This window comes from Poecilia latipinna, unplaced genomic scaffold (assembly GCF_001443285.1).
Source record: "Poecilia latipinna isolate Pla-1442-1.1 unplaced genomic scaffold, P_latipinna-1.0 Scaffold692, whole genome shotgun sequence".
In the NCBI taxonomy this organism is placed as follows: domain Eukaryota; kingdom Metazoa; phylum Chordata; class Actinopteri; order Cyprinodontiformes; family Poeciliidae; genus Poecilia; species Poecilia latipinna.
Genome location: NW_015113308.1, coordinates 42,752 through 62,528, shown reverse-complemented (window position 1 = coordinate 62,528; position 19,777 = coordinate 42,752). Strand labels below are relative to the sequence as shown.

At 42.0% G+C, this 19,777-nt stretch overlaps 1 protein-coding gene across 5 annotated transcripts in view; it reads right to left on the bottom strand.

The window, feature by feature from the left end:
* The window catches only part of LOC106954950 (plexin-A1), a 219,277-nt gene extending 201,319 nt beyond the window's left edge, over positions 1-17,958 (bottom strand). For 3 of the 5 annotated variants that reach the window (XM_015044802.1, XM_015044805.1, XM_015044804.1), the window contains exon 1: positions 17,773-17,958. The gene's annotated coding sequence lies outside the window, so the exon portion shown is untranslated. Of the gene's footprint in view, positions 1-17,190; positions 17,210-17,772 lie in introns of those variants that run through there. The other 2 variants (XM_015044806.1, XM_015044803.1) reach the window with 2 other exon arrangements.
* Positions 17,959-19,777: the final 1,819 nt, after the last annotated feature.

Genomic DNA, 19,777 nt, shown 5'->3' with positions numbered 1-19,777 from the left:
ACAGCGACAGGTCTGACACTGCGCCTGTGTGAGACTTTGTGTGTGCGAATATAGGAGCGTGTGTGAGCTACTACCGGCCCCGAGGCTTTGGGGTAAAGCCCCAGTTCAACTCTTGCTGACTCAGACGCAACATTGCCTGTCTGACTGCAGTCCTGCTGGCACAGCCGGAAGGAGAGGAAGAGAAGCAATTTGCTCGCTCACTGTCTCCGTCACAAAGTTTGTATGCATCTTTTGGTTTTGTTTCCACTTTTACCCTAATTTGCCACACTGCTCAGCCATTAGAATATTTCCCAAGATCTTCCCCTCCCATTACAACCATTTGGATTTAATAACCATTATCTACAGTCATGTTTTATTGCAGAGCAGGGCATGAAGAAAGGGTAGAACAGGAAATACAGTTGATTTAAATACTGATTAGCTTCCTAGACAGTCATTCAATTTTGATTCCCACATGTTGAAACTAGATTTTCATAACTTCCTGATATTAATAAGTTAAACTTGATGGACAAGTTACAGATTTACAGCTCTTCTGGTTCAGCTCTTCTGGTGAGACTGAAAAGGTGTCAATGCATTGTGATATAATCGAGACATTTATCTCAAACAGTTCAGAATCTGTTTGTCTTTAAACTGTCTCTCTGTCGTAAACTGACTAAGCACTGAGAAGTTTGTGCTTTAATGTGATGTCAACTACTCTTTGAAGTTTAAGCTTGGCTGTGGGATTAACTACAGCCCCACTGAACAACACTGTACGTCCCCATCAAATCCAAGTAATCAAAAGTGTAAATAAAAAGTGTAAAAACAAAACTTTAAATGACCTATATTTATAATAGCCAAATTGCAAATCAGCCATATTACTTAATCCAACTAAAACAGGTTTAACTCAGGTGTGACGTCAAATTTGGATTTCTAAGCCTCACTGAATGCAACGTTGGCTTGCTAGACGAGGTTTCTCAATCTGTGCAGCAAGTGTGATTAGAGATACTTATGTTGCCTGCAGAGCTTAATATTGGTATTAAACATTTTCAAGTACAGAATATTCGGTTGACTATCAATTTCAAGGGTCATGTATTCACATTCTGTATGGCAACACAAATGACAGCTGAATGGCCTCAAACTGGCCTTGATGCACTTTGTATGTAATTATTTTTAGCAGGCGAGTCAGAGCTCTAAAAAAAACAACAACAAAAAAACAAAAAAAAACAAACCCTGATTTCTCAATAGTGTACCTGAAAAGAATCTGGGTTTGGAAGTTTACAGGCAGTTTCTAACACACTCTGTTAGAGAGATGATTGCATTGCACAAAGCGGTAGCACCAGAAAGGCCCACGTCAAGTTATTTGTACTCATCTCCTTAGCAACTACCAGGGTGTGTCGACGTAACTGCGCCACTGGTGAGCTTCTTCCAGCAGCCCGTACTTCAAACACCCATCTGTGGACTCGTTCCTCGAGCTCTGGCCATCTACCTTTCAGCCCAACCGTGAACACTGTATGTGGCTCCGCTACGCCGCGCACTTTGCTGGTGGAGCACAACTTTGTTTAGGTTTTGATTTTCTTGCATTTTGAAAGCTAACGATTGTGTTAAAATGTCACAGGCTGTAAACCACAACCTTAAACATGCAGGGTTTATGGTAATGCTTTTCCTGACTATTTTATTTTTATGACTTACTGTAACATGTAAAACAGTAAGTTTCTTTTTGGAAAACTAGAAATTTCTGAGATTTCTAAGATCCCATTGTTATTGTCTCTGGAGGCTTAGCAGTGAGATTAACGCAGAATTCTTCCGTTTGCTTCCTAGTTTCACTGAAATAATATGAAATAATATTTTGAATTACGTGTAAGCCAACTCTGAAAGTTGAGAACCTTTTCCAGTCTGTTGGAAACAAATATTGGAGTGCACATGGTACATTTAATATCATGCAAGATGAGCATGCATTAGACTCCTTCTTAGACCAACAATTCAAAGTTTCCTAACTGGGCGGGAAGCTTAAATGACATATGGACGCAATCTAACAATGTCGGGTACCTAAAATTTTCAAGCTATTATACTTTTTTCTAACTCCCAGGACTGGAGTTTACTGACCTGTACACAGACATATACTCATATACGCACAAACACTTTTACTCCTCTGTGTTTACAGTCTAAACAGAGTGGAACGAGAGAGTACGTCTGTTTATTGTTTGTCTGTTCCTCTCTCTCCCTGTGTTCCTGGATGTTTACCTCTACAGAACAATGGAGTAGGCTGGGAAAAACCTGAGCACGGAAAATCGTAGCTGTGTGTGTGTTCTTGCATCTATTATATTTATGATTTCATTTTTATGTTCCCTAAATAGCAGGCAGTGTAGTCTGTAAAACACACCCCATCCACACGCTCAGATGAACTACTTCTTGTGGTTTATGCACTTCAACTCACATTTCTTGCAACAATGGAACAATCAAGTCTAGTTGTCCGAAAACAAATAAACCATTTGGACTTTAATACATTTTATGAAACCAAAACATCAAGCAGAAAACCTTTATAATACAGAGCTAGAAATTGTGGCTATACCGTGTAGATACCTATAGCTTCTGAAAGAGAAAAACGTGACTCTTCCAGCTGAGCAGCATGTGTCAGTCTCTGTGTGTGGGTGAAAGATCTGGGCCTCTCACCAGCCAACAGTTGGGCTACATGTCTCATGCAGACTTACCAACTGAGGCTAGCATTTGTATTGTCCATCACTGAGCCACAAATGTAAATCTAGCTCTGAAAGTAAACGGCTATACATGAATCTATGTTCAATCCCTTGAGAGATCCCTTTATGTCTATGTTGTAATATTTCTGTTTGAAAGCAAAACAACTGATGTGTTACTCATAAATATTTGAGTAAAACCGCTTTAGGAATTATGAAGTATATTATTAATCTCATTCTCAGTGGTGTTTCTGGAAGACATGGAGTTTGCAACTTCCAGAGAGACAGCAACAGCTGCAATAAAGCAGTTTGTTTTGATAAATGACCAGATGTAGTGACCATTATATTTCAAGCTTATTCTTATTCTTCTGTCAGTTTTGAAAATCACAGAGTTGTGGACTTGTCTAAGGTGTCCCGATAAGACTACTTCCTGTGTTGTTAGCTGCATCATCTTTAATCAGACAAAGTTTAAACTGTGGCTGCAGCAGATGGATGGGCTATGGCCGAAAATGAAGTGATCCAGTGATCACTCTTGTGTTCACTGGATTATTTTCCATTAATAACCGACAAGAAGATGAGACAAATGTGGCATATACATTTAAAACAAACACTTAAAACAGTATGCTTGTTCCTTTCATTTCATAATCAGTAGAAAGCTTACAGCATAGTGGGACACAGAAATTAAGGGCGTAACTTTAGAGTCTTTAACAGGTTCTCAATCTTCAGTCCTCAAAGGTTTTTATTCTGCAACTTTCAGAGGTTTCCCTGCTTCAACACATCTGAATTAATTCATCAAATAATTGGGTCCAGAGTTTGTAGAACTTGATTACATGCTAAGAAATCAGACACTGAATGTCATTTAATCTAAGTGTTGGGCCGAGTACATATCTAAAAGTTGTACGACACCATAGCCATTTCTTTTTAATCATTACATTATTATCGTTTTCCATCATTCATTTTTTTTTTTTTGATAAACAGATACTTAATTTCTTCTTGGACAACCCCTCTAAATCTCTTCCTTCACCATCAGATACAAACGCAGACACGTTAATACGAATAGCATTAACACAAGAGTTCTTGAGATGATGGTGTGTTTTTAGCGAGATCAACCAATACCACTGAGGTGCTCCGGGTAAATGTCGAGTATTTTTTCATAATGAAACCTCATCACAGCAAGAGAACAGAGAAGCCGAGCACCGTGCCCATCCTCACTCTGGCCCTGTGCCAGGCTTGCTCCAGCAGATAAAAAACAGAGGAAGGGAGGCTGCCGAGAGCGTGCGTGGATGTGTTTGTGTGTGAGAAGGGGCAAACATTCCCCTGGCAGGATCCCCGGGACCCGGCGGAGGGCAGGGTTCAGCCACTGAAGGAGAGGCTGCGTGCCCGGCAGTCAATTAGCAGCTCGCATTTACACAACAAATGGAGCTCCCACGGTTTCTCTAGCCCTCACACACACGCGTGCACACACCACTCATGAGTGTATCCACTCAGCGCTCATCAGCGCACGCCGACACAAGGTCATAGAGAATAGGAGGGAGAGAGAGCGAGAGTGTGAGAGAGAGGAAGAGGCCAGCTATCTGCTGGAGTGGTGCTCCACAACTACCAACTCGTTGGCTGTATCGGAAACACACGAAGCGATGATCTACGCTCAGAGCGACAATCTGAATGGTTGAATCCTGAAGATGCGATGCAGACGGAGATACTTTTCAAGGAGTGCATTCTTGAACTTTGATTGACCTTTTCTGACGCAACTGCAAGAGCAGATTTTTAAGACACAGCTGAGAGCCAACTATAACTGGCAAGCTGACAATAAAAACTAACAACAGAGTAATGAATAGTGATACAAGGACTTCTTTTGGTACACATGCTGGTTTAGACTTCCTAAATGTGATAATTGTCGAGTAGTGTTCGTTCTTCCAAAAATAGCTTAAAACAAAATTGAGTGGTGCAGTGCTCTACTTTTTTGGAGCACATAACACTTTACTACAACCAAAAACCTGACTATGAATTGTGTACTCTTAAAAGTCTGAAATGTCAGCGTTCTTTGGCAGCAATTACTGCTGCAAGTCTATCTGAGTTTTTACTCCGAGTCTAGATAGTGAAATCTGCCCAATTTTCTTTGCTTTGCACGAATGCTCTCTATCTGATATAGCTCTGAGGTTGAGGTACTTTGCAGTGTTGAAGTCTTGCCCCAGTTCTTCAAATTGAGTTTGGCTTGGGGTTTGACTCTGCTACTGTAGCTTGAGATGGACAACATAGCATAATGGCTATGTTTTGATTCAAGCTCTGGCCTTATATTTGGGGTTGCTGGAAGATGAATCTCTGCCCCAGTTTTCAGGTCTTTTGGAGTCTGCAGCATTTTTTCTTCCAGAATTGAATTTAGATCCATTGGCTTTCCTATTTATTCAGGCCAGCTTCCAGGTTTGTGCAGCAGAAAGGCCTTCCCACAGCATGATGCTGCCACCACCATGTTCAACATAGGGTTGGAGAGTTCCTCCTATAAATTCGCCTTTGCATAAACCACTCAGATATTTTATCCACCGATATAGCAATGGTTTGAACTTTAAAAAAGAAATATATTTTACAAACATGGACAAGATTAAGTTGGATATCTTTTCTTTATGAAGTCTTAAATGCCACATAGATCAGAGACAGGAGGTAAAGATACAGGCAAGAACGTTGACCATAAACTTTATGCATCTTTGTGAACTGGGAAGGTAGAGTAGAAAATAAAAAGTTGAAGGGGAGAATGTGTGTTAATGCTAATAAAGTGTGCATACACCTCATTCCGAGAAGGTCGGGTCTCTAAAATGCTCAACTCTTTGCCCAACATTCTCTGCATATTTTCAACACATTTCCCTGCCTGTAGATCAATCTATCAATTATGAGTGAAAAGAGACCAGAGGTATGCTGCAAGAAGTGACCTGTGCCACAGAACAATAAACACCAACACATCTCTCTCTTTCCGTCCAAATCACTCTCCCTTTTCTCTCCCCGATCCAGCTGTGCGCCAAACAGGCCTTTAAATCACTCGGGCTGTGCCCTTTGATTGGTTGACCTCTCTGCATGATTAAACAGCCATTTTCATCAGGGCCTCCATGGGAGAGCGAGAAGGAGAGAGAGTCGCAGACAACGAACGTGACCGAGCTCAACAGAACAGGATTCCTTCATCCTCATGATGAGAGATGAAGAGACTGAAATGCAAGTTGAGAAACCTGGTGTGAATTTCTACTTAAAATGCATATCGGAGCTCAGTGATGCATGTTAAAAACAGTTATCTTAAAGTATTTTAAAGTTATCTTAAATATTAAAGTCAAAGTCAATTTCAATACATTTTATTACACATATTATTGACACAAAACACAAAGTTTCAAGTGTATGAATACTGTTGCAACGTAGTGTACCTTTAACTGCTCATTCATCCTCCCAGGGTACTGCAGCTACACTCTGAAAATATTTCTGTGGATGCATTAAAATGTTACTATGAGTTAATGCGTTTTAGTTAGTCCCGCTCAAAATTTAATAACCTGTGTTTATTATCTTGCCCCCTGGGAAGCAACACAATTACAAGCTGAGATTAAGTAAGAATCCATAAAGCTTGGAAAGCTAACAAGAAGTCAGAGTCTCACTCCGTGTTGCTAGGATGAGCACACAGCAACAGCAATTTGCTGAACTCACCAAAGTAAGTGAGGAGTTTAATTTCCTCCTCTTCCCGGAAACCAAACCTCTCGTCCGATAAAGTTGCCACCCCTTTATAACATCTGTTCAGCTTCCAAGTAAATAAGAAAAAGCTGTAAATCGGGTATGGCAGGGTGGTGCAAGCAACGGCAGCTGTTTTAATGCTGCATTTAGACCTTAATTAAACTTTGAATCAGAGTGACTTAGTTTTCCCCTCGTTCCTCTTTCACCACTCTTCTCTACCTCATCATGTCTTGCATACAAGAGCTTTTCTGTGCAACGGCATTTATTATTCTTTGGTGTGAGCTGCCTCATTGCTGTTCTCAGTTAGCAAGTGCTGCCAAGTTCCCTCCCTCGTTTCTTGGCGGTCTTATTCTTTCCCCTCCGCTGTTTCTGGCAACGTTTTGTTCAGATTCCTCCTTTTTCCCGCCCTTTACCAATTCTAAGCACTAAGGGCTTTTATATTAATGTAGCTACAAGCAGACAGGGAGATGGGCTGCTTTTGGAAGTGTCTGTGTGGTGGCCAAGTCTGAATGACGAGGTGTGGCTAAAAACAGCGTGAGCTGTGTTTTATAACCATGCTAAATGGCAATGTTCTACAAAAGAATGCCTGAATTCAGCTGAAAGTTTTTACACATGCTTTATTGAAGAACCCTTAATTTTAGGCATTAAATGGGACTCTCTGTTTCAGGTCATTTAGGAATATCAGTATTGTTATAGTATTTGTTAGAATTGCCTTTTAAACTGTCTGGATTTGGTCAAACACGCCAGACTTTGGGTTTCCTTCCACAAGCTTCTCACAATAGTTTGTTGGAATTTTGGCTCACTCCTCCTGACTGAACTGGTGAAACTGAGTCACATTTGTAGGCCGAATCACTCTTACATGCCTTTTCAGCTCAGATGAGACTGAGATCAGGGCTTTCTGAAGGCAACTCCAACATTTAATCTGGTTATGCTTTCATAACGATATGAAAGCATATCGTTATGCTTTCATATCATCTCAGTACAGGACTCCACTGCAAATAATGACACGCTCTTACAAGCACCAAGCAGCAACTTCACAAGGTTTTTAGCTTTTATTCAGGACTTGAAATTGTTATTTAGCACAAAAAGGTGGACTTTCCAAAGGTGTCTGTATTGTATGCAAGCCAAAATAAACCAAACTTGTGGAGGTTCACGATGGTTTTCCCCAGATCTTGGCTGATCGCTTTTGACTAAATCAGGATGATGCACAAGGAAGAAGTGAATGTGAAGGGTTGCCTTAAAATATATCCACAGCTGTACCTAAAAAACTCACATCCCTTAAAACTTTACCAATTAGTTTTAAGCCATGCAAATATTAGTGTGGTGCACTTCTGAATATGAAGAATCTAATAAAAACTCTCTTAAAAATAGTGCTCTCATTCTGTGATTTAGCAAATAAAAATAACTTTGACAGCGAAACAAAGGAGTATGTACTCCTCGAGTTTCAACTGTAAAGATACGAGTGAACGAAATTAAGTCTTTGAAACACTACAAGCTAAACACATTTTATATTGCTTCAAATGCCAATATTATCCATCACATTTCTGGGGACAGGGGGACTGTCGGTGCATCCAAGGCTATGCCAAATAAGATCACAATCTTTAACGGTGAAGAGCAGAGCTGATCATGCAGAACAGTCACATTCCTTCACACGCAAAGGGAACCAAGGAAATCGTGGATATCTTGTGAGGAATGAAGGACTGCTCTAAAGAAAAGGACTTGCATAAGAAAGGACACTCCCCCTGGTCACCCCCATCAACACACCAGTCACAAGTTACACACCCCATTTCATTCAAAATGCTGAATGGGATCGTAGACACGTTTCCTCCATGATTGCTGGCTGTTTCGTCACATGTTCTGCTTCTTTATCATCTCCCAGAAAGACTTGCTGAAGCAAAGATACCGTTCAGTTACCCAGTGTCTTCACGTGGGAGCTGGTATGCTGCTGACCTCTGTGACAGCTCCTGGTAGGGAGCGCAGAGGCCAGGGCCAGAGGTCAGCGAGCACAACTGCAGTCATCATGGGACAGCAATGCGCAGCTCGCACTCACACCCACCTAAATACCCCTCCCCCATGATGCAGTAGCAGACCGTTACCCCAGGCAGGGTAAAAAGCAACAAGAGAGCCCTGGCAATAAGACCTCCGCCGCCCCACTACACCTTTAAAGTAGGGATCAGTCTAACCTCTGACCTCCCTAAACCCATACCTCCTCCTTCTAGTTTGAGGCACCCCCCCCCCCCCCCCTCTCTTGCCCTTCTTTTCTTTTTTGCCGCCCCCCCCCCCCCCCCCAGTCTGATTCTGAGGCCGGTCCACCATTGTCTGTCCCAAAGCACTTACTCCCAAAGCCGCCCCGCTCTGCTTGCCTTTACTCTGCAGGGGGTCGAGACGGGCGAGACGACTTAAAAGCACCCCCAGGATTTGTTCCGTTGCAGAGTGGAGGTAGCCCAGGTCTGCTCAAAGAATTATCCCATGCAGCAGCTAATGTTCTGCACAACATGCTGTCGAGTGGATTTTTTTTCCCTTGACAAGCTATGCAAGGGAGGAGACAGAGTTTTATGGTCCGCAAGCACATGTTTCCACTGAGGCAGGAGAACAAAACCAGAATCTTTCTGGGGCATCACTGAACTTGTTTCTAAAGTTATGGATTGTTACAAAATCGCAAGGAAGGTGTAAGCAAACGGCGAAACAGCAAAAGGCAAAATAAACTATTTAATTTCATTGAAATTACAGAAATGTAAAAGAAACAGCCATGCTAATAATCATGCTTTCACAATATTTGCGTTGGTTTGCAGCCACTGATACTACTGTGTCAGTGTAGCACAGCGAAATAAAGCGAAGTCCCTTGTACATATGTCTGTGGTCGACATGCTATGCAGTGGCACAATGCCAGCACACAATGAAAGCCAGAGACGGTGAGCCACTCATCACTTCTCCCTCTTTAACCCTTTGAGAGGAGCACAAAGGAGAGCTGACACACTGGCTGAAGAAAAAGAAAGGGCCAGGAGAGGGAGGTGGTGTTGGAGATTTCATGCTGTTTCAGCATCAATTTAAAAGTTTCAGACAATATTTTAATTTGGCTTGAGGGAACAGATGCAGTAGAATCTGAAACTATGACTCCCGTGACAGGAGATCCAACACAGTTTTGATGTCCAAAGTCCTTTGTTTAATACTCAATTTTTAGCTTATTGTACAATTCTAAGGGGGTAAAAGCAATAGTTTACTGTCAACTTTTAACAAAATTACAGATGCAAAAACAAGGAAGAAACCAAGGATGTAAGAGGAAACAAAACTGACAGCAATAACGCGCTGTGGTCAGAAGTGAAAACCGTCAAATATTCCTGTATCTTTTGCGGTTCTAAGAAAAGAGAAAAAGTGCCTTTGCGACAGACTAACTGTGAAAAAGTGTCTAAAGATCTAGCTTTACTGAAACAGTTTAATTTCAAACTCTGAAGTGATCCCTAAAACTGTTCCCCAGACAAGTCCTATCTGACTCAGTCATAAAAAAACACACAAAGGCAATTTGAAATTATAATCTGAAGAAGCGAGAAGCTGGGATGTGTTTCAAAGAAATTCAGAGCAAAGATCCATTTTAAAAAAGACACAGCCTTCTGAAATGGATACAAGACAACTTGACAGATACTCTAAAGTATGTATATTCTTTTCTTTTCAAGACTGCAACTATAAAAATGTCCACCAAAACACTAACCAATGAAGTGCTTACTCTGGGAAGGTATTAATGAGCGGTTATTGCCATCTGGTAAACTAAATACCTGTGCTGACATCAGTATGAACAGTTTATGAGCCATGGTGCACCTATGCATGTGTTACACAGCTCCAACTCAAAATCCAATTAAAGATGTAAAAAAAAAAACAGCATTCTGCATGGATTTGCACACAAACACCCAATACCAATCACCGCCTCAGGGCCAACGCCACCCTGCTGCTGACCTCTCTGCATTAAGTCACCCTTCCTTCCGCTAACATGGATGTTCCTGCTTTGTAGTCCACAACGCAGCCACAGTAAAGAGGCCAAACAGGCAGCTAGCTGATTTATAGGCTAGCCCACAGCAATGCTTTCCCTGGGCAAGTGGCTCTCTTCAGAAGCCTGCCTTCTATTAGTCTTATTTACAGGGCTGGGGAGTACGGACAGCCTGAATTATTTAAGGTTCCCATTGGTAAACACAACAGGAACCTGGAGGGCATGCATACGCAAGACCAGGGAGGAGCAGGATGAAAGAAAAGAGTAAAAATGTAGGAGGTAAGGAGATTGAGAAGAATAAAGAGAGGGGGCCAATTAAGATGTGCAGCACCATAAACATTTATCACAACTATTAAATGCCCTTATGTGGAGTTTTGTTACATCCTCCACTTTGGGGAGGGCTACCTTACACACTTCGCCACTCTGCCACAAATCCACTGCAGCAGCATCCCATATACGGCCATGCACATCTGAAAGCGCACGGACGATGCTCGGCTTATCACCATGCAAATACATGCAAAGACAGACACCCACAGCGCACTGCCTCATCTCTCACACAGTGGTTCTCATTAACAAGCCAAACATGCCTGAAGATGCCGACAGACTCTAGCGAGCACGGTAAACAACCATCGGGCTTCCTCATCTAAACTTAGACGATCTCTGCGAGCGAGACTGACAGAGAATCTCTGAGAAAGGTCTAAAAAAAACATAGAGCGACTTGCGTAACGGCGTATTCGGCAGGACAGGTGGAATCACTGGACAGAGCATCCTTAAGATTTTACCAATAAACACACTTGTTGAGAGAAATGTGCTGCATGTAATGTCACTTAGTATTAGCCAGTGCTCAAACAGCTGACCAACACTTAATCCTAAACTGCCTTTTCCAGATTGATTGAAGATATTTGCTGTAAACAAACCAGATGACAAAGGGATTATAAGATTATCTCCATTTATGCATCAAATCATGTCTGAATTATATTATGTCTGAATTACAAAATATATCAACTACCCGACAGTGGTCTTGTGCAGACTGATGCAACTCCACCAAATAGAAAGTAATAACTATGGTACTGGGCATGGCCCAATTTTACCTTTACTAACTAATATTTTGTGTTATTTTAACAGAAGAATGCATGACCGTATCTTTCTCTTCTAAACAAAAGTAATTAGGTTATGTTATGCATTTTGTTTTAAATGTTTTGTGTAGAAAATCTTAAATTGTGTTTCGTCAGTCAAGATTTTCAAACCATGAGAATCTCATACTGGTTTACGCAGCTACTTTGTACAGACTTGTGAACAGAAAGTGATTTGTCTCTCAATTTTCAAGACCAACTCTTAAAACTCAAAGAAAAAAAAGAGTTGAAACTGTACAAGAACTGACAGGACGAGGGAGTTGGTAGTGTAGATTAGCTTGGGAGTGTAGATTTACTCCCGAGCTCGTTCCACAGCTCGGGAGTAAAATTAGACCAGAATAAAATGAGTGTATAGGTGTCATCTAATGTTACAGGAAGGAACTGTGGCTTCTCGATCGATAGCAGATTCAGACTCTTCTCCAAAAGAGGAAACACAACAAGAGAGGGCTTTTTTTTTTCTTTATTCTTTTTTTTTTTTACGTCCACATAAATCAGAGACCCTGGCCGCCTGTCTGACTGAGTGTCTGAAGGGAGATGGATGGAATGCTGACAAGAGTATTAGCATGCTGGGGAGGAAACCACAGATGCTGAGGCTGTGCCCGCTAGCTGCAGCGGCTGTGGGGTTTCCACACAAGGCCAGTGGGTCAGGAGAGGAACCAGATCTTATGAGTGCCACTAGAACCCAATACGAGCTGCGGTGAGCTGAGGGTCAGATACAACGAATGAAAACGTTTCTTTGGTTTGGATCAGAGCCCATTCCACAAATGAAATGTGGTTTATCCTTGGCCACCAAGCTAATCAACGACAATTAAGACGAAAAGACAACTTCAATTCGGTTCTCCAAAAGACAAATGGGGACTGCGGTAAAAACTTATTTCCAATTTGTAGCCACGTTTATTGGATAATGTCAGATTTCTCACTCCAATTCGTCTTGTCGGAGTGGCCTTTTTAGTGCCTGCTTCAAAAAGCGTCTCCCATACCCGAGCAGCTGTCACTTTCAGCAGGCACCGAGGAGGACGGAAGTGGGGGAGGGGTCCTTTGAAGAAACTGTTAAAAGTGGGCGATAAAAATAAACTGGGAGAGAGGAGAAAATTAATTATACATAACAGACAGTTCACTTGGATGAGCACACGACAGAGGCACAAAAAAAAAAAAGGAAAAGAAACTAAGGCTGCCTTCCTTAGAGACAGAAAGCAGCAAGACAGCTCAGCTCTGCTCTGCCAAAGCTCTGGTCAAATTAATTTGGCGACAACTGAAGGGAGGGATGCAACAAGATTCTCTTTTTTTTTTTAAAAAAAGAGGTCAACCCATCGAACAATGAACACTGAGCTTTCGTTTTACACGGAGTGCGCGGTTTAATACAGACAGTTTCCAGGGACCAAAATAAAGCTGCCAGTCCCTCAAAGATAGCCTAGTCTACCTTTAAATTCGACTCTGATTGGCGCTGATGAGGGTTTTGTGCTGCCGTCTCACCAGCGAATTCACCTCTCAATATCATCAGTAATGCAGTGGCACTTTGCAGTTCAACACCACCTACCGGCGCTCAATCCCAGCTTCTTATGTGGGCCAAATGGAGGTCATTCCAATTTGAGCAGTCAGTCAAGACGGACCCGCCAGGTATTGGTGAGTGAGTTTATTATATATTAGTGCTCGTCGGCTGGATAGGCGTTGATACCATGAGAGGCGTGTGTAGAACGGGGTTCTCAGATGGAGCTCTAACTGCTGCTTCATCTTTGGAGCGTTTAATATTCCTGCCGTTGTGTGGCTCCTCGCCTCGGGGCTCCAAGGAAAAACCCAGAGAGACTAAGAGAAATGCTCAGGCAGAAGATTGAAAAATGACACTGCAGAGAAGCAGGTGGGACTCAGGTGTCAGAAGCACCAGGCTTCTGCACAGATTTCCACATCATAATTTTAATATTTTCTCTGACTCAGATTTCCAGAGTTCTCAGTGCAACTTTAGTGATTTTAAAGCAATTTATGCCAAATATGTCAAGATTTGACCTCATATCTGAATGTGAACTTTTTTTTTTTTTTTTTAAATTGCCTAAGACAGTATAGGAGGTCTTCTGACAAAAAAAAAATTGAAGAAGATCAAAGAAAAATAAAAGCATGTAGACTGATGCACAACAAAAGTAAACTCGTAGCAACATGCCACTCTAGCTATAACCTCTTTAGGATGACTGACACAAATGAAAACTTATGTAATAAAAAGAAGCCATCCTCACCGGCTATTATATGACAACAGATATTACATTACAGCAGCAGTGAGCCAAGAAAGTGCTCACGCATGGCAGAGAGTCTTAGGACTACAGCATACCAAGCCGTCTCTGACACAACAACGACGTCTGTTAGAGAAGAGATCCTCTTTCAGGGTGATAAATGCTTCCTCAACGAGCACCAATCTGAAAAGCAACGATGGGACACACTCTGGCAAACTACGAAGACCAATTATCCCGGCAAGAACATCCTGGAAAACCGGTTGTACACAGACACATACACACACAAAAAAAAACAAACTGAGGATCCTTAAGCTGCCAAGGAGTCTGGAGAGCAAATGAAAGGCAGGAAGGTATAAGCCTTGCATGTGCAGGGTGGATATATCTCTGGAAGGAAGACGAATGAACCATGATGCATTTTCGAGTGGGCTAGCATTTGAAGAACAGAGAGACAGACTGGAAAAATTAAACATGATGGCAGGAGGAGAGTAAAATGAAGAGGGAAGAGGTAGACCACACTGACAGCGGGAGAGGGTGAGGCAAAAAAAAACAAAAGGAAAAAGAATGTGAGCAGGAAGAGAAGCAGAAGAGCACAGGCATGAGAGGGAAGGCGAGAAAAGGAAATGCCTAAAGATGAGGTTGGCTCAAAATGTCAAACTGTAAGGAAACTGGAAAACGAGCACACAAAGAAGACACTACACACTGCAAGTGGTACCAGTCCATAAAGAGGTCTGTAAGGACATTTTTCCAATCAAGCTGTAAAAATCTGCCTACTGCCTGCAGGAAATTCATTTAAATTCTCGTTGGCCAAAATCTTTTATCAATGCAAGCACTAGCAGCACTACTGGAAAATATTAACGACCAGTTTGATTGTGCGCCGAGTGCAACTCCGTTTTTCACTTCAACAAACCCCTTGCTGCTCCAGTCATCCACCAACAATCTAATCAGACCTGCCGACTGAAAGGTCCATAGGAATGCAGCGCAGGGAGAAGCCACACAAAGGCAGGGCCAGAGGGGTGCAAAGTGCATGTCAGCTCAAATTCCAAAGTTTGGACATCACCGATTTGCTCTTTACAACACTGCAGCCAGGCAGACCAGATAGCGCTACCTCCTAAAACTCCCGACACCAACAGCCCTTTGTGGCGCAGATCTGTATCATAATTAAGGACGATTGAGGCAAATTGCTTGTAATGTTCTGGCTGGGTTGGCAGCTTTTATGCAAAAACGCAGTGCAAGATGACACTTTAGGGAAGCAAAAATTATTTACGAACATCCTTGGATTTACACAGGAAACGTTTTGCACAATCTTTAAGCAAACAACACTAACCTCCCAGAGCGTTTGGGACAGAGTGTGAACGCTGGTATTTAGGCTGCAGCAATGTGATTGTGTGGACAAGCCTGAACATGTTCACATATTATTATCCTATTACAACCTGACAATTACTCTGGCATTCTTTCCAAGAACAACAGATCACAGGTTATTCTTCATTTCAAGCAGACTTATTCATGCTAAACAAAAAAAAAGGAGTTATTCTTAAAGAAATTGCATAAAATGTGCAACTCGTGTACTGCAAAAATTTCTATCTTGGATATCTCACAGTTAATGCAAGTGTCTACATTCTCCTGAGAATACACACATGGACTGATTGCTGTTTAACTGTTAGAATAACTTCAAATAATGTTGTCCTTTATAAAAACAGCAAACTGGCTTCTCCCTCTCACAACTAGTGTGACATCACATACAGTCCCACTATAAAAAATTAACTCACCGAAACACCAAGATCCACAGATTGAAGCTTCATAACAAAAACCTATCTACTGGTGCATCTGAAGTTTACATAACTGCCTCTCTTTTCCACCAGCCTGACATTAATAGAAATGCTGTTTGTTTTGACAAAACAAGCTCACCACAGTCCCGTTGTGTGGTTGGTGAAATGTCTCTTTACCTGCAGCTGTGCGCCACCTCTTCAGCAAACACCCCAGTCATGGTTCAAATCCCGAAACATTTACATTTGAATGCAGGTCCTTTAAATTTAACTGAGAGAGGCTACAGCTCGGCCTCTCCGATCTTCATGGTACGTCTGATTGTACAGATTAAATCTGTAATAATCAATTATATTTAATAGTTACTAGTGATTTTGATACAAAGATTTAGTACGGAATAAATCCAGTTAAATTTGCTTGTATGAAAGTATGACAAGTTGATGCTAGCTGGTTGATTAGTCTGGCTATCTGTCCTGCAAAAACAGCAGTACCTTAAGGGGGATGCAGGGAATGTTTTTCAACCACATGAACTTGTCTTTCTGGGTAGCATTTGAAATGTGTGGGAAATTTTCTTAAACTAGCTGACCAGCAATGCAAAGCAACCAGTGGGAGAGAGGCTGCATCACCTGGGTATGCTGCAACAAAAACAACTGGCTTGCGGATTGTGACATATCTGTGGCAACCGGAAATATTCCCACATCTTTTAAAAAAAAAGGGGAAATTGCAGTGGTTGTCTTGCAAACCAGCTGATCGCCAGTGCACAGCAACAGGTGGGGGAGGGGCAGCAGTGTGCCACTATATGTTCCAGACCGCAGGAGAAAACTACTCAGGTGACTTAACAGTTTTAAAATCTCATCTAAAGGATGTCAAACCATAACATGTTGAAAAAAATAAAAAATAAAAAATCAGAGCAAATTCTGAAACCATAAACCCTTTACACCGGCTACACTTGCCTGTCCACCTGTGCTGGAAGGAAAAATATATATAAACACTGTCTTTTCAATTGAGAAAATCACCCTCTTATAGCGACCTGATATACTGTAGAACTTATGCATTAATTTTTTAAGGACAGCTGCAGAGATTTTTGTAGATAAGCTGCACTCTGGCCCCAGTCATCCGCCTCCTCCCGTCTCTCTTCTCTCTCTTCCTCTCTCTCTCTCAAAAAGAGGTACATTTATATTTTAAGCATCTGCTAATGTAATATAACAGATGAATTCAAACAGCGTGCAGGGGTCGAGGTGTGAAGACTAATTTGGTTAACAAGTATTTGATTTTAAAACACGCACACACACACACACACGCGCACACACACACAAATGAGGAGAATCCGATAGAGCAATGAGAGCATTTTCAATAGCTGACAACCAATGCGCACTCAAACACACCCACAGACAGCCCTCGCCTCTCGCTCCATCCTTGCTCTGCTCAGAAATTGAGAAGGGGGTGGGGGGGGGGGGAATTTAATTGCTGTCGAATAACAAAGCCCGCAAATTGCCTCTCATTCGTTAGCAGATTAACGCTCTTTTCACATCGCAAACACAATTTCTAATTATTTCAAAACTAATAAAGGGCATCGAACCCCCACCCCCCAATCGTCCCTCCCTGTAAGGAATCTAACCCAACTCCTCCCAGAGGGCTATTTAAAAAGCAAGTGTTTAGGATAAATGAAATAAACAGTAACGCATAAGGAGAATATGTATCCAAGAAACATTCGAGTGTCAAGCTATGAATACCTGTAATTATGTATAAGGGTGGTTGCGGTGGCGTTCCTCCTCCTTCCTCTGAGGAGAAGCGACAGCAAGACGCACCCCGAGCGACCAAAACATCGATCCCCGAGGCTTGTTTTATTTCTAAAAGGTTTTAAACAAAAATCTAATTTTAACTGCAGCCGGTCAGAAACTTAGCGCCCACTGCACCAAAGCAGAGCGTACGAAGGAGAAAAACACCCAGCAGATAGTAGTTTCTGCGCCAGGTGTTTTACCCGAGGTCATTAAAAATGTTCGAATCCACCAAGACGCCTAAACAACTTGTTTCTGCGCGGATTCAAGCCGAAACGTTCTGCACAAACCTCCCAACACACTCTCTCCACCTCCACGGGTCCCGGTTTTTCCACAGCACTCCTCCAACTCGTACAGGGAACCAGTTCCCGAGAGTCGGAGAGAAGCAGGGGGACAAAAACTCGCCACACGAATCAACAGCAAAATGTGGGGGGGGCGGGGGGGGGGGGGGAAAAGAAAATCATAACCTCAAAAATTTCCAACTAGAACTCGAGCTTGTTACACGCGAGAATAGGTCCCCTCGCGCCGGGTACTTACGGGTTCAAGTGATCCTAAGGGCTGATATCCCCGCCATGGTTTTAAATTCCACAACTTGGGCACATTTCCACGCTGGTCACACGGAGTGGCGGCGGTGCTCTCTGTCCGGCGGCTCCCCTGCGTGTGAATGGAGCGGAGAGGAGAGGAATGCAGCTCGCGCTCCGGGAGGAGGGAGGAGAAAGCGCACTGCCCACCGCTGCAGTACTCTACACGACCTTTAGAGGGCTTCACAGCACAACTTGTCAACTCTTCGAGGATCTTTATGCTACAATCGCAAACTTCAGTGTATTTCAATGGGATTTGGGGCGATAGGCCAACACATTGTAGCCAATGCGATTCTGTGTAGCATGTTTAGGTTTGTTAGAGACAAAGGGTGAAAGAGAAATAATGAGCAGGGCTATCTTAACTCTGTAACATAGATCCACATGTCATGCAGGAGAATCTCTCAACAGGACAACTGTTTCTCATGCACTCCAGAAATCTGGACTTGGGGCCTATTATTCGCATGCTCCACAAGACCAGAGAAATGTGTTCTCTCTCCCAGAGTTGCAAGAACACAATTACGTCATTCTCCTCCTGCAGCCCTGGTTAGTTCTTGTAACTTGTTGACATAACTGGGGCAGAACTTTTTTCCTGTGTGACGTCAGAGAAAAATGAAGCCGTGTGCTGCAGTGGTAAAGACCTGAGAAAATTTCATAGGAGTTCTGCTGTCAAGTTCTGGTGAATTATCAAATGTCATGATCAAAAAGTATATAGTGGCCTTCAACGGAAGAGTGGCAAAGAAGAAAGCCAAAAAACAATAAAAAAAAATCGTGCACTTTTGGCACAAGCCATGTAGGGGATACAGAAGATATGAGGAGGCAGCTGCTCTGGTCAGATCATGCCAGCCTTTTGGTTTACATACAAAAAACATTATGTGTGCCTGGAAACCAACTCCAGACATCACCTCCATGGTGACACAGGGCGATGGCAGCATCATGCTGTGGGGGATCCTCTTCCTTAAAAGGTACATGGAAGATAGACAAATGGAAGAGAAAAAGGAATCCTATTCCTTTCAACTTCAGAAATTATTTGTAACTTTTTATTTAGATAATTACATACCACATACATTCACACACATGCACACACACACACACACACACACACACGTACATATATGGGATGCAACCCATCACAGTTATTGAGCTGACACTGTTTCAAAGCCACAGTTGAGAAGCTATGAGCTCCAGGTCTGTTGAGTAGCTATCATTTTTTATCGGTAACATTTGTTTAGCATTGAAATAACAAAATAACAGTTTAGACAACATCATTAGGACCGTAATGATAAATGTGAGATTTTTAGCAGCGTTAGGAATTGCTCTTCTGATTTAAATAAAAGTTATTAGATGATTGTTTGACCTTTATTTGCTTTTATGTGAAATGGTTTGTTTAATCAGGATCATCAAACAGTGAGAATCATAAGCTAGGATTCACATAAACCACTGCAATATTTTTATTTTTTTATTTTTTTGCATTTTCTTTTTCATATCAGATATTCACTCCAGCCAGAGGCTCTTTACATGATCTGTTTACAGTAACTGTTTCACATAGAAAAATCATTAGTGGTGCTGCACCACATCCTCGCTCCCTTCCCCATGCAAACATATTGCTGACTGAAAGATTCATAACATAAAATAAAATAAAATAAAATAAAATAAAATAAAACTGCTGATTTGTCAAAGCATAGTTGTATCTCTTGTGCACGTAAGTAAAAATATGTTACACCTTTTCTACTTGACACCAATAATGAACTGAAGAGCCATTATTTAGAGGCGATTTAGATTCTGTTGGATTTTGATCATCAGCAGATTTCAGCAGCTTAAATGCTCTCTGAATAGAGCTCTGCTATGTTAGTGTATGTCTTTGCAGTGAGGAAGCTTTTGGGATAAGTGAGTTATTCAAACAGGCAGCTCGGGTTACCAATTGCACTCAAGAGAGCAGAGAGCAAGATCTGGCACTAACCACA